General features: G+C 44.0%; 1 protein-coding gene across 1 annotated transcript in view; it reads right to left on the reverse strand.

Moving 5' to 3' along the window:
• LARP1 (La ribonucleoprotein 1, translational regulator) overlaps positions 1-13,552 on the reverse strand; it is a 147,640-nt gene that overhangs the window by 122,036 nt on the left and 12,052 nt on the right. The window lies entirely within an intron of this gene.

Consider the following 13,552-nt stretch of genomic DNA (forward strand, 5'->3'; position numbering starts at 1 on the left):
CGCCACCACGCCCAGCTAATTTTTTGTATTTTTTAGTAGAGACGGGGTTTTACCATGTTGACCAGGATGGTCTCGATCTCTCGACCTCGTGATCCACCCGCCTCGGCCTCCCAAAGTGCTGGGATTACAGGCTTGAGCCACCGCGCCCGGCCTAAATTATGGTACTTTTGATTTTTGAACCATAAATGTGGGAGGATGGTATGAAATAGAGATATTTCTTTTCTTTTTCTTTTTTTTTTTTTTTTTTCAATGACAAAGTGTCAGAGGCAAGTATTTATTGGGAAAATGCAGAAGCAAAATTTAAAAATTATTTGGGGCCAGGCACAGTGGCTCACACCTGTAATTCCAGCACTTTGGGAGACTAAGGCAGGCAGATCACTTGAGGCCAAGAGTTCGAGACCAGCCTGGCAAACATGATGAAACCCTGTCTCTACTAAAAACATAAAAATTAGCCAGGCATAGTGATGGGTGCCTATAATCCCAACTACTCAGGAGGCTGAGGCAGAATTGCTTGAACCTGGGAGGCGGAGGTTGCAGTGAGCCAAGATCGCGCCACTGCACTCCAGCCTGGGCAATGCATGGAGACTCCTTCTCAAAAATAAAAAATAAAATAAAATAAATAAATAAATAAATATATATATATTATATATATATATATATATATATATTATATATATATATATATATATATATATTTGGTTTGATGCAGTTATAAAATTGCCTCCTTTTTTAGTTTGTTCATTTACCTTAGAGACAAGTCCCTACTTATACAGCTATAAGTTTATTGGCTACTTCTGCTGCTGACTACTTTAGCTTAAGGTTTTTTTTTTTCTTTCCAACTTTTATTTCAGGTTCAGGGGATGCATGTATGGGTTTGTGTGTCACATGGTTTTGGTGTATAGATTATTTAATCACCCATGTATTAAGTGTAGTACCAGACAGGTCGTGTTTATATCCTCACCCTCCTCCCACCCTCCACTCTCAAGTAGGCCTCATTGTCTGCTGTTTCCTTCTTTGAGTCTATATGTACTCAAAGTTTAGTTTCCACTTACAAGTGAGAACATGTGGTATTTGGTTTTCTGTTTCTGCATTAATTTAATTGATAATGACCTCCAGCTCCATCCATGTTGCTTCAAAAGACATAATTTCATTTGTTTTGTATGGCTACATAGTATTCCATGGTGTATATGTACCACTTTTTTTTTGGAGACAGTCTCACTCTCTTCCAGGCTGGAGTGCAATAATGCCATCTCAGCTCACTGCAACTTCCACCTCCCTGGTTCAAGTGATTCTCTTACCTCAGCCTCCTGAGTAGCTGGGATTACAGGTGCATGCCACCACACCCAGCTAATTTTTGTATTTTTAGTAAAGATGGAGTTTCATTGTGTTTGCCAGGCTGGTCTTGAACTCCTGACCTCAGGTGATCTGCTCACCTTGGCCTCCCAAAGTGCTGGGATTACAGGCGTGAGCCACCATGCCCGGCCATATGTACCACATTTTCTTTAACCCGTCTACCATTGGTGAGCATTTAGGTTGATTCCATGTCTTTGCTACTGTGAATAGTACTGTGATGAACACGAGTGTATTTATCTTTTTGGTTTTATTTATTTATTTATTTATTTGAGGCAGAGTTTTGCTCTTCTTGCCCAGGCTAGACACAATCTTGGCTCACCAAAACCTCCACCTTCTGGGTTCAAGCGATTCTCCTGCCTCAGCCTCCTGAGTAGCTGGGATTACAGGCATCTGCCACCAGGCCAGGCTAATTTTGCATTTGTTTTAGTAGAGATGGGGTTTCTCCCTGTTGATCAGGCTGGTCTTGAACTCCCAACCTCAGGTGATCCGCCCACCTCGGCCTCCCAAAGTGCTGGGATTACATAGTTCTGTTTTAAGTTTTTTAAGAAATCCCCAAACTGCTTTCCACAGTGACTGAACTGATTTACATTCCTACCAACTGTATATAAGTGTTCCCTTTTTTCTGCAACCTCACTAGCATCTGTTATATTTTTGCCTTTTTTTTTTTTTTTTTTTTTTTTTTTTAAGATTAGTTAAGTGCAGTAGTGAAAAGGGGGAAAGAGTAGAACAAGGAGTTCTGCCGGGCACGGTGGCTCACACCTGTAATCCCAGCACTTTGGGAGGCCAAGATAGGCAGGATCACCTGAGACTGGGAGTTCGAGACCAGCCTGACCAACATGGTGAAACCCCCATATCTACTAAAAAAAAAAAAAAATACAAAATTAGCCAGGTGTGGTGGCATGTGCCTGTAATCCCAGCCACTCAGGAGGTTGAGGCAGGTGGAGGTTGCTGTGAGCTAAGACTGCACCACTGCACTCCAGCCTGGGCGACAGAGCAAGACTCCATCTCAAAAAATAAAAAATAAAAAAAAGGAGTTCAATCTGTAACTGACTGTGAGCAATCAATTGAGATAGCTCACTATTATCTTCAGACTAGCCTGTTTTTTGACTTTTTAATAACAGCCATCTGACTGGTGTGAGGTGGTATCTCATTGTGGTTTTGATGTGCATTTCTCTGATTAGTGATGTTGAGCATTTTTTCATATGCTAGTTGGCTGTGTGTATGTTTTCTTTTGAGAAGTGTCTTTTCATGTCCTTTGCCCCCCCTTTTTTTTTTTTTACTTTTTTGAGACGGAGTCTCACTCTGTTGCCCAGGCTGAAGTGCAGTGGCACAATCTCAGCTCACTGCAACGTCTGCCTCCCAGGTTCACGCAATTAGCCTGCCTCAGCTTTCTCAAATAGCTGGTATTACAGGGACACACCACCATGCCCAGCTAATTTTTTTTTTTTTAAAGATGGGGTTTCACCATGATGGCCAGGCTGGTCTCAAACTCCTGACCTCAGGTGATTCACCTGCCTCGGCCTCCCAAAGTGCTGGGATTACAGGCATAAGCCACCATGCCCAGCCCTATCCTTTGCCCATTTTTTAATGGAGTTGTTTGCTTTTTGCTTGTTAATTTATTAAGTCCCTTATAGATTCTGGATATTAGCCCTTTTTTCGGATGCCTAGTTTACAAATATTTTCTCATGTTCTGTAGGTTGTCTGTTTACTCTGTTGTAGTTTTTTTTTTGTTTGTTTGTTTGTTTTGTTTGTTTGTTTTTTGAGACAGGGTTTCATTCCTGTCACCCAAGCTGGAGTACAGTGGCACAATCGCAGCTCACTGCAGCCTCCACCTCCCAGGTTCAAGCAATTCTCATGCCTCAGCCTCTCGAGTAGCTGGAATTACAGGTGCGAGCCACCATTCGCAGCTAATTTTTGTATTTTTAGTAGAGGTGGGTTTTCACTATGTTGCCAGGCTGGTCTTGAACTCCTGACCTCCAGTGATCCACCTTGGCCTCCCAAAGTGCTGGGATTACAGGCATGAACCACCATGCCTGGCTTGTTCATCATTCTTTGACCAGCACTCACCACCTAACACTGTCCCTAGCACTGAGTGGTAAGTCAAAAATATCTGCCAAATGAATAAAATTGCTTAGTCTCACAGTCACTCAATGGACTTAGATACCCATTTGCACATTCCCAATGACAGCATGAACTTTTCCTTCTCTGTACTTATCGTACTTGTAATTAACCCATTTCCCATTTAGAAAAAAAAGTGCAGCTCTCTGCCAGGGTTCATTTCTGGGGGCAAATGGGAAATGGGTTAAGTAATTGCACATGCGATCATTTGCTTAATGTGTGCCTCTCTGACAAGTCGGCCAGCTCCCTGGGGGCATACGCTGTCCCCTACAGTTGTTCAGTGTTGTATCCCCAGTGCTTGAAATGGTACCTGGCATGTAGCTGGCACTCTAAATGCTTGTTGAATGATTTATTTATTTAAAAAAAATTTTGGCCGGGCTTGGTGGCTCATGCCTGTAGTTCTAGCACTTTGGGAGGCTGAGGCGAGCGGATCACCTGAGGTTGGGAGTTCAAGACCAGCCCAGCCAACATGGTGAAACCCCTATCTCTACTAAAAATATAAAAATTAGATGGGCATGGTGGCACGTGCCTGTAATCCCAGCTACTCAGGAGGTTGAGGCAGGAGAATCACTTGAGCCTGGCAGGCGGAGGCTGCAATGAGCAGAGATGGCGCCATTGTACTCCAGCGTGGGAGACAGAGTGAGACTCCATCTCAAAACAAACAAACAACAACAACAAAAAAATTGTTTTAGAGACAAATTCTCACTTTGTCTCCCAGGTTGGAGTGGTACAATAATAGCTCACTGCAGCCTCGAACTCCTGGGCTCAAGTGTTCTGCTTCTAAAATGCTGGGATTAGGGGCCCCCATGCCTAGCCTGTTGAATGAATACATGAACACAGATTGCAAAAGTGGCCACAGTCAAAATGAGCACAGACAGCAAAGGAGGCCCAGTCAGTTGGTCAGTCCACCCACCAATCGTGAAGGTCTGACCTACCCTAGCTGCTGACCAATTCCCAGGACAAAGGCAACTGGCATAAGATTCTTTTTTCATTTTATTATTATTATTATTTTATTTATTTATTTTTTGAGACGGAGTTTCGCTCTTGTTACCCAGGCTGGAGTGCAATGGCGCGATCTCGGCTCACCGCAACCTCCGCCTCCTGGGTTCAGGCAATTCTCCTGCCTCAGCTTCCTGAGTAGCTGGGATTACAGGCACGTGCCACCATGCCCAGCTGATTTTTTGTATTTTTAGTAGAGACGGGGTTTCACCATGTTGACCAGGATGGTCTCGATCTCTTCGACCTCGTGATCCACCCGCCTCAGCCTCCCAAAGTGCTGGGATTACAGGCTTGAGCCACCGCGCCCGGCCATTTTATTTTTAAAGATGGGGTTCCACCATGTCGGTCAGGCTGGTCTTGAACTCCCGACCTCAGGTAATCCGCCCACCTTGGCCTCCAAAGTGCTTGGATTATAGACGTGAGCCACTACACCCGGCCTTGGCATAAGATTCTTTATTTCAAGATGCCAAAAGTGTGTAGATAGGAGTTTGCTAATGCCTGACGCAGCCGTTCTTAGAAAGAGTCTGCCTCCTAGAAGAAAATCTATCCGTTTACAGGAGACAAAATGGGGAGAAGCAGGCTCATCTGCTGGTTAACCAGTGTGCTGTCTTTGCCTCTGGTTGGTAATTTGGGACACTTAGCTTGGGGGTAGATAAACCGTATTTCAGCCTACAGTTAATAGTGAAACCTACTTCACAGAGTTGTTAAAGGACAAATAAGTAGACGTGTAAATACTTTAATTAGAGGATCTGACAATGGCACCAATCCTCAGTCATGCTTTCTAGAGTTGTTGTAATCAATGCCTTTTGCCTTGTAAGGCTGCCCTTGAGTGAAAAGTACTTTGAATGCCACCACCTGAAGATATTTAGGGCAGAACTCTAGTGATAGAAGCTGGGCTTCATTAAACATCTCCTGGAGCCAACCTGGACAGAATGCAGGCGAGAGCGAGTGAACCATCTAAGTGACAGACACAACTCAAACCATTTAGGGTTTTAGGCAATAGTTGGTCCACACACCCATTAAGTCGGCCAGTCCTTCAGTTAAGAGGGTAGTCTTTGCTTTGTACACAGTGGACCTAGTGGCTCAAGCAGTAGCACTAGGATGTCTCCTGTCTCTGTCACTCAATTCTGCTGTCTTCTATGTGAGCTCCTGACACGAAAAGGCTCAAGTCCACAATGGTGGCTTACATCCAAACTTCTCAGCTACTACAGATAAAAGAAAAAGTTTCTCTTCCCAACGTTCAGACCACACCCCCAGAATTGAGTCTCGATGGCTGTAACTGAGTCACATGTCTATTCCTGGCTCATCACTGTGAGGAGGTGGGCGGGGAGGGGGGGATGCACAGCTCTGATTGGCAGAGCTGAGTCCTGGGCCCACTTTTTCCTTTGGAGTCAGTTCCCATATGGGGAGGGGCCGTTTCCCAAGCAACATATGGTTGCAGTAGCCAGAGGGGAGAACTATTGCTGGGTCAGCAAAACAAATATCCACTGCAGAATGCAAACCTCTCTACAGGTCAGGTGACGAGAGCAATGTCACATTGAGACAAAGTAAACATCGATTCTGTCAGACAAATGAAGTGATAGGATCTGGAGGGATTCCCAGAGGGCAATGGGGCGTTACTTAGCTGTCTGCCAAAAGAACGGTTTTATAGGGTCCAAGTTAGGGTAAGGCAAGTGAGGTACTTGTCACTGGCACTAAAGTAAGAGAGATAAAACAAACAAAAAAAAACCTCAGGGCAGGCACAGTGGCTCACACCTGTAATCCCAGCACTTAGAGAGATCGAGGAGGAAGGATCACTTGAGCCCAGAAATTCAAGATCAACCTAGGCAACATAGCAAGACACTGTCTCTACAAATTTTTTTTTTTTTTTTTTTAAACGTAGTCTCTCTCTGTCACCCAGGCTGGAATGTGGAGTACAGTGGCGTGATCTCGGCTCACACTGCAGCCTCTGCCTCCTGGGTTCAAGTGATTCTCCTGCCTCAGCCTCCCGAGTAGCTGGGTTACAGGCATGTGCAACCACGCCTGGCTAAACAAAAAAATTTAAAAATTAGCCAGGCATGGTGGTATGCATCTGTAATCCTGGCTACTTAGGAGGCTGAGGTGGGAAGATCGCTTGAGCCTGGGAGGTCAAGGCTGAAGTGAGCCAAGATTGCACCACTGCACTCCAGCCTGGGTGAAAGAGTGAGACCCTGTCTCAACAACACCACCACCTTGGCAATCTAGGTAATTAATACTTTAATGCAATATTTTATTTTATTTGAGACAGGGTCTCACTCTGTTACCCAGGGTGGAGTGCAGTAGCATGATCATGCTCACTGCAGCCTCGATCTTCTGGACTCAAGTGATCCTCCTGCCTCAGCCTTCCAAAGTACCAGGATTACAGGGGTGAGCCATTGCGACTGGCCATAATATTTTATAAGATGAAAATTAATGTGAAAAAATACACAACGACCACAATATCCAAATTTTAAATAAAGGCAGGGTGAATAATAGTGCAGAATACAGTCATCTTGGAGTTCAAGGCAAAAGGAAAAATAGGAACTACTGCTCCTGTTTTTACTCAAAATTTGGATATTTTGTTCATATTTTTTGCATGAATTTTGATTTTTAAAATATTGTATTAAAATATATTTGATTACTGAATTTTTTTGCACCTCTCAAAATTTTGTGCCTGAGGCAGTTACCTCATTCCCCTCACCCTAGTCCAGGCCCTGCGGTGTTAATGTGAGATTTGCTGGAGGCAGAGAGGAAAAGCCACCCCAAAATGAATGGATGTATCAAAAACTGGAATTCCCTAATGGGAAGGACTCTGGATGGGAACAAGAATCCTAGAATCAGTTCTGGTTCTGTTATCACCCTGGGAAAATCTGTTTTCCTCTCCAGCCTCAGTTTCTCCACTTGCATAGGAGGGACAGGGCAGGGTTAGTGGTTTTTAAGCAACAGAATTCAATCTCCACTGTAGAAAATTGATTAAAATGGAGCTGTTGAAGGGGCATCTGTTGGGGTAGACCCATTGGCACCTCTGTCCCTCCACCATTCAACAGTCCCCTACAGGTGTTCCATGGAGACCTAAGGAGTTCCTGCGGACACAGTATGAAAACCACAGAACTAAATGGTCTCTAAGATCCCTAAGCAAACCCATTTTTATGCCTGAGATAACGTACATGTTTCAATTTCTCCTATTTTTCAGTTAGGTCAGTGTTTCTCATGGCCAGTAGTCCCTTGTTTCAGAAACACTTTAGATGCTTTTTAAAAAAAAAATTTTTTTTTTTTCGAGATGGAGTCTTGCTCTGTTGCCCAGGCTGGAATGCAGTGGTGCGATCTCGGCTCACTGCAACCTCCACCTCTGGGGTTCAAGCAATTCTCCTGCCTCAGCCTCCCGAGCAGCTGGGACTGCAGGCGTGCACCACCATGCCTGGCTAATTTTTTTGGTATTATTTTTAGTAGAGATGGGATTTCACCATGTTAGCCAAGATGGTCTCGATCTCCTGACCTCGGGGTCTGCCTGCCTCAGCCTCCAAAAGTGTTGGGATTATAGGCATGAGCCACCGCGCCCAGATAAAAATTATTTTTAAATTAAAAAAAAATTTTTTTTTTGAGATATAGTCTCGCTCTGTTGTCGCCAGGCTGGAGTGCAGTGGCACCATCTTGGCTCACTGCAACCTCTGCCTGGGTTCAAGTGATTCTCCTGCCTCGGCCTCCCGAGTAGCTGGGACTACAGGTGCATGCCATCACACCCAGCTAATTTTTTTATTTTTAGTAGAGATGGGGTTTCACCATGTTGGCCAGGATGGTCTCGATCTATTGACCTCGTGATCCACCTGCCTCAGCCTCCCAAAGTGCTAGGATTACAGGTGTGAGCCACCACACCCAGCCTATTTTTAAATTTTTTAATAGAGAGAGGCGTCTTGCTATGTTGCCCAGGCTGATCTTGAACTCCTGCCCTCAAGCCATCCTCTCAAAGTGCTGGAATTACAGGCATGAGCCACCACCTAGCCTAATGCTTCATTTAAAACGCAGAATCCATGGCCTTATCCTAATCCTATAGAATTTTAATCTCCAGGAATGGGGCCCAAAAATCTTTATTTTAAACAAGCACTCCTCCCCTACCATGTGACTGACATCCACTGAAATGTTTGTAACCTTCCCAGTGAAGTTATTTCCACAGAACATCAGAAGTCACTTTATTCGAGAGCTTTCACTACAATAGTCCTTCCGAATGTCCAGGGTGAGGGGAAAAACACAGGAACAGTCAAATAAGCCCACATAAATGAGTCAAGATTAGCCAAGTGGGAACAGACCACAGTGAGATCTCTGGGGGCCCTTTTCCAGGCAGAACATCCTAGCGGCCCCTGGCTCTGCCGTCCCACAGCTTGTATCTGGAAGAAACTGTCTATGCCTTTCTCTCTTCTTCCAGAGTGGCGCTGACAACCTCAGGAATTATTGATTGAATTATCAGGTTTCTTATTAGTACATTAATGGGTTCCTGAGAGCTAGGCATGAGCATACCCCTGAGACAGTCAAGAGAATTCATTTTAGACTTTGGAACTAGGGGAGATTTTTGTCAACTGCAAGGGAAACAGCTATTCATTCACTCCTTCTATTCATTAAACCAGCTTGGTAGATTCATCGGTGAATTAGAGATTTCTTTTGCCTTTTTTCAGCTTTACTGAGATATATCACACACAGTATAATTTGCCCATCTAAAATGTAATTCAATTGTTTTTAGCATATATAGATAGATAGATAGATGTATCTATAGGTAGATAGATAGATAGATAGATATAGATAGATTTTTTTGAGATGGAGTCTTGTTATCTACCTATCGATAGATATAGATAGATAGAAATTTTTTTTAGCTAGATATAGGTAATTTTTTTTTTTTGAGACAGAGTCTCACTCTGTCACCCAGGCTGGAGTACAGTGGTGCAATCTCGGCTCACTGCAACCTCCATCTCCCTGGTTCATGCAATTCTCCTGCCTCACCCTCCTGAGTAGCTGGGACTACAGGCGTGTGCCACCATACCCAGCTAATTTTTTATATTTTTAGTAGAGACAGGGTTTCATTGTGTTAGCCAGGATGGTTCCGATTTCCTGACCTCTTGATCTGCCTGCATCAGCCTCTCAAAGTGCTGGGATTACAGGCATGAGCCACTATGTCTGGCCGTTGTGCAACTGTCACCAATACAATCTTTTTTTTCTTTTTAAGGCAGAGTCTTGCTCTTTTTGTCCAGGCTAGAGCGCAGTGGCACAATCTTGGTTCACCGCAACCTCCACCTGTTGACTTCAACAATTGTCCTGCCTCAGCCTCCCAAGTAGCTGGGATTACAGGCACTCACCACTATGGCTAATTTTGTATTTTTCGTAGAGATGAGGTTTCACCATGTTGGCCAGGCTGATCTGGAACTCCTGACCTCACATGATCCGCCTGCCTCGGCCTCCCAAAGTGCTGGGATTACAGGCATAAGCCACAGTACCCAGCCGTACAATCGATTTTAGAACACGTCATCACCTCAAAAAGAATCCCTGTCCCAACACAAAGAAATGAAGAATATCTGAAGTGAGAGATATGCTAATTACCCAGATTTGATCATTATATATTGTGTATATCTATTGAAATATCACGCTGTTCTCCATAAAAATGTACAATTATTATGTATCAGTAAAAAAGTGTAATAAAAGCAAAAATACAAAATGTACCACTTGGTAACGGCTCAGGTGATCGTTAGCATTTTTGGCAATAAAGTATTTTGTAATTAAAAAAAAAAGAACCATCCAACCTCATCTCTACTGAAAATAAAAAAATTAGCCTGACCTAGTGGTGCATGCCTGCAGTCTCAGCTACTTGGGAGACTGAGGTGCGAGGATCACTGGAGCCCAGGAGTCCGAGGCCGCAATAAGCCATGATGGCGCCACTGCACTCCAGCCTGGAGAACAGAGTGAGACCCTGTCTTTAAAAAATAAACAAAAGCCATGTGCAGTGGCTCATGCCTGTAATCCCAGTACTTTGGGAGGCCGAAGCGGGTGGATCACGAGGTTAGGTGTTTGAAACCAGCCTGGTCAACATAGTGAAACCCCGTCTCTACTAAAAATACACACACACACACACACACACACACACACACACACACACACACACACATTAGCCAGTGTGACGGCAGGAATCTATAATCCCAGTTACTTGGGAGGCAGGAGAATCGCCTGAACCTGGGAGGCGGAGGTTGCAGTGAGCCAAGATTGCACTACTGCACTCCACCCGGGCAACAGTACAAGACTCCGTCTCAAACAAACAAACAAACAGACAAACAAACAAACAAAAAAAAAACCCCACGAATCCTTGTGCCCTTTAGCTATTATCCCTTAGTCTTTCTATCCCCCTTCCACCCCCTCCAAGTCCTAAGCAAACACAAATCTAATTTCCGTCTCTATGAATTTTGCCTATTCTGGACATCCATATAAATGGAATCATATAATATGTGGTCGTCGGAGACTGGCTTCTTTCACATAGCATAATGTTTTCAAGGTTCGTCAGTGTTACAGCATGTATCAATACGTCATTCCCCATTACAGCTGAATACCATTCCATTGTATGAATCCACCACGTTTTGTCTATCCAGTCACCAAGTATTGATGTCTGGGCTGTTGACACGTTTTCACTATTATGAACAATGCTGCCACAAACATTTGTGCACAAGCCTTTGTGTGGCATGTTCTCTTCCTTTCACTTTTGAAGGGCTCCGAGTTTAGTAGACACTGTTGCTAAGACAGGTACATGCGCATAATTCCCTATGCCGACAGGATGTGTGAAAGGAAAATAAATCTTGGAATCCCAAACTCTCCAAGTCAAAGGGAAAAGTCAAGCTGGGAACTGAGTAATGCAAATCTGCCCCCTCCCCCACCCTATTTGGTTCCTAAATAAGATGGCTACAAAGAGAAGAAAGAAAAAGACAAAAAAGCTACATACTTCCCTCACATTTTGTCCACAGGAAAATTCCTGGCAGGCCCCAAGATCTTTACTCTTAAATAATTTTCTTGAATTTCACCTTGGCAATGTAAATTGATAGTTTATCATCACAGGTGCATGACACAGGACAGAGCTCAGTCATCTCTGCTCACCTGACACAAATGTGAATGAGGTTGCTTCCTTTGCCCTGTGGTTTACATTATCTTATGTAAAAATGCAGATTCACTGAGCCAGACAAGGAATGAACGACGATTTCCTCTACACTCCCCTCACATGAAAATTGTACATTCCCTCAATATCCACTCTTTCTCTTTTAAATATTGAAGCCCTCAAAATCATCTTTGGAGAAAGGCATAGACCTGTCTCCCAGGCTTGCATCCTTAACTTTGGCAAATAAACCCCCTCCTACAATGATTGATACCTGCCTTGGTCATTTTCTTTGATTTACAGATGATACAAGAGAGGGACAAGGCAAGGGAGTGTAACGGTGCTTCTCCTGCTATTACTAACTGAATAACGTAGGAGCCAGCTCCTCACCTTTCTGTGTGTCCGATTTCTCAGGGGTAAATGGGACTAGCATTTTCTCTCTTTCTTTTTTTCTTTTTTTTTTTGAGACCGAGTTAATGTAGGAGCAAGCTCCTTCACCTTTCTGTGTGTCCAATTTCTCAGGGGTAAAATGGAACTAGTATTTTCTCTTTCTTTCTTTTTTTTTTTTTTTTAAGAACGAGTTTCACTCTTGTTGCCCAGACTGGAGTGCAATGGCACAGTCGCGGCTCACTGCAACCTCTGCCTCCTGGGTTCAAGTGATTCTCTTGCCTCAGCCTCCCAAGTATAGGGGATTATAGGCATGTGCCACCACACCTAGCTAATTTTGTATTTTTAGTAGAGAAGGGTTTCTCCATGTTGGCTAGGCTGGTCTCAAACTCCCAACCTCAGGTGATCTGCCTGCCTCGGCCTCCCAAAGTGCTGGAATTACAGGCATGAGCCACTGCATCCGGCTGGACTAGTATTTTCTTTACCCTATAGGACCACTGTGAGGATTACAGGAGACATACGAAGGGCTCTGCACAAAGCCTAAGGGCTCGAAAAACATTTCCCATTATCATTTTTCATTCATAGATTCCTAAGAGTAAGTTTACTAATGAACCATGTACTCTAGCAATAGTAGAGTCTACATTCTTTCAATGAGCATTTGTTTTGGTTTTGTTGTTCTTGAAGTTGTTGTTTTTGAGACAGAGTCTCTGTCTGTCACCCTTGCTGGAGCGTAGTGGCAAAATTTCAGCTCACTGCAGCCTTAGCCTCCCAGGCTCAAGCAATTCTCCCACCTCAGCCTCCCGAGTAGCTGGGACTACAGGCACATGTCACCATGCCTGGCTAATATTTTACTTTTCTGTAGAGAAGGTGTTTCTCCATGTTACCCAGGCTGGTCTCAAACTCCTGGTCTCAAGCAATCTGCCTGCCTTGGCCTCCCAAAGTGCTAGGATTATAGGCGTAAGTCACCGTGCCCAGCCTCAATGAGATTTTATTGAATATTTATTATGTACTAGACACTCTAAGAGAAATATAGTTGATGTAAACCTAGCTCCTATCCCTAGGAACCCATAATCTGTCATCTGAATGGCAAGACCCACTTGCAGACATCACCTCCATATATTATGAATCTGTGTATGGAAGTGATGTATGCCAGCAATATATTGTAATTTTTTTCTTTTTCTTTTTTTTTTTTTGAGATAGAGTTTTATTCTGTGGCCCAGGCCAGAGTACAGTGACATGATCTTGGCTCGCTACAACCTCCGCCTCCCGGGTTCAAGAGATTCTCCTGTCTCAGCCTCCTGAGTAGCTGAGATTACAGGCATGTGCCCCGACGCCCAGCTAATTTTTGTAATTTTAGTAGAGATGGGGTTTCACCATGTTGGTCAAGCTACTCTTGAGCTCCTTACCTCAGGTGATCCGCCCGCCTCGGCCTCCCAAAGTGCTGGGATTACAGGCGTGAGCCACTGCTTGTGGCCATATTGTGATATTAATGAAGGCCCTAAAATGCTGAGAGCACTGGAGAAGAAGTGTTTTAAAAAACCTTTATTGGCCGGGCACGGTGGCTCAAGCCTGTAATCCCAGCAC

This window comes from Saimiri boliviensis, chromosome 1, assembly GCF_048565385.1.
Source record: "Saimiri boliviensis isolate mSaiBol1 chromosome 1, mSaiBol1.pri, whole genome shotgun sequence".
In the NCBI taxonomy this organism is placed as follows: domain Eukaryota; kingdom Metazoa; phylum Chordata; class Mammalia; order Primates; family Cebidae; genus Saimiri; species Saimiri boliviensis.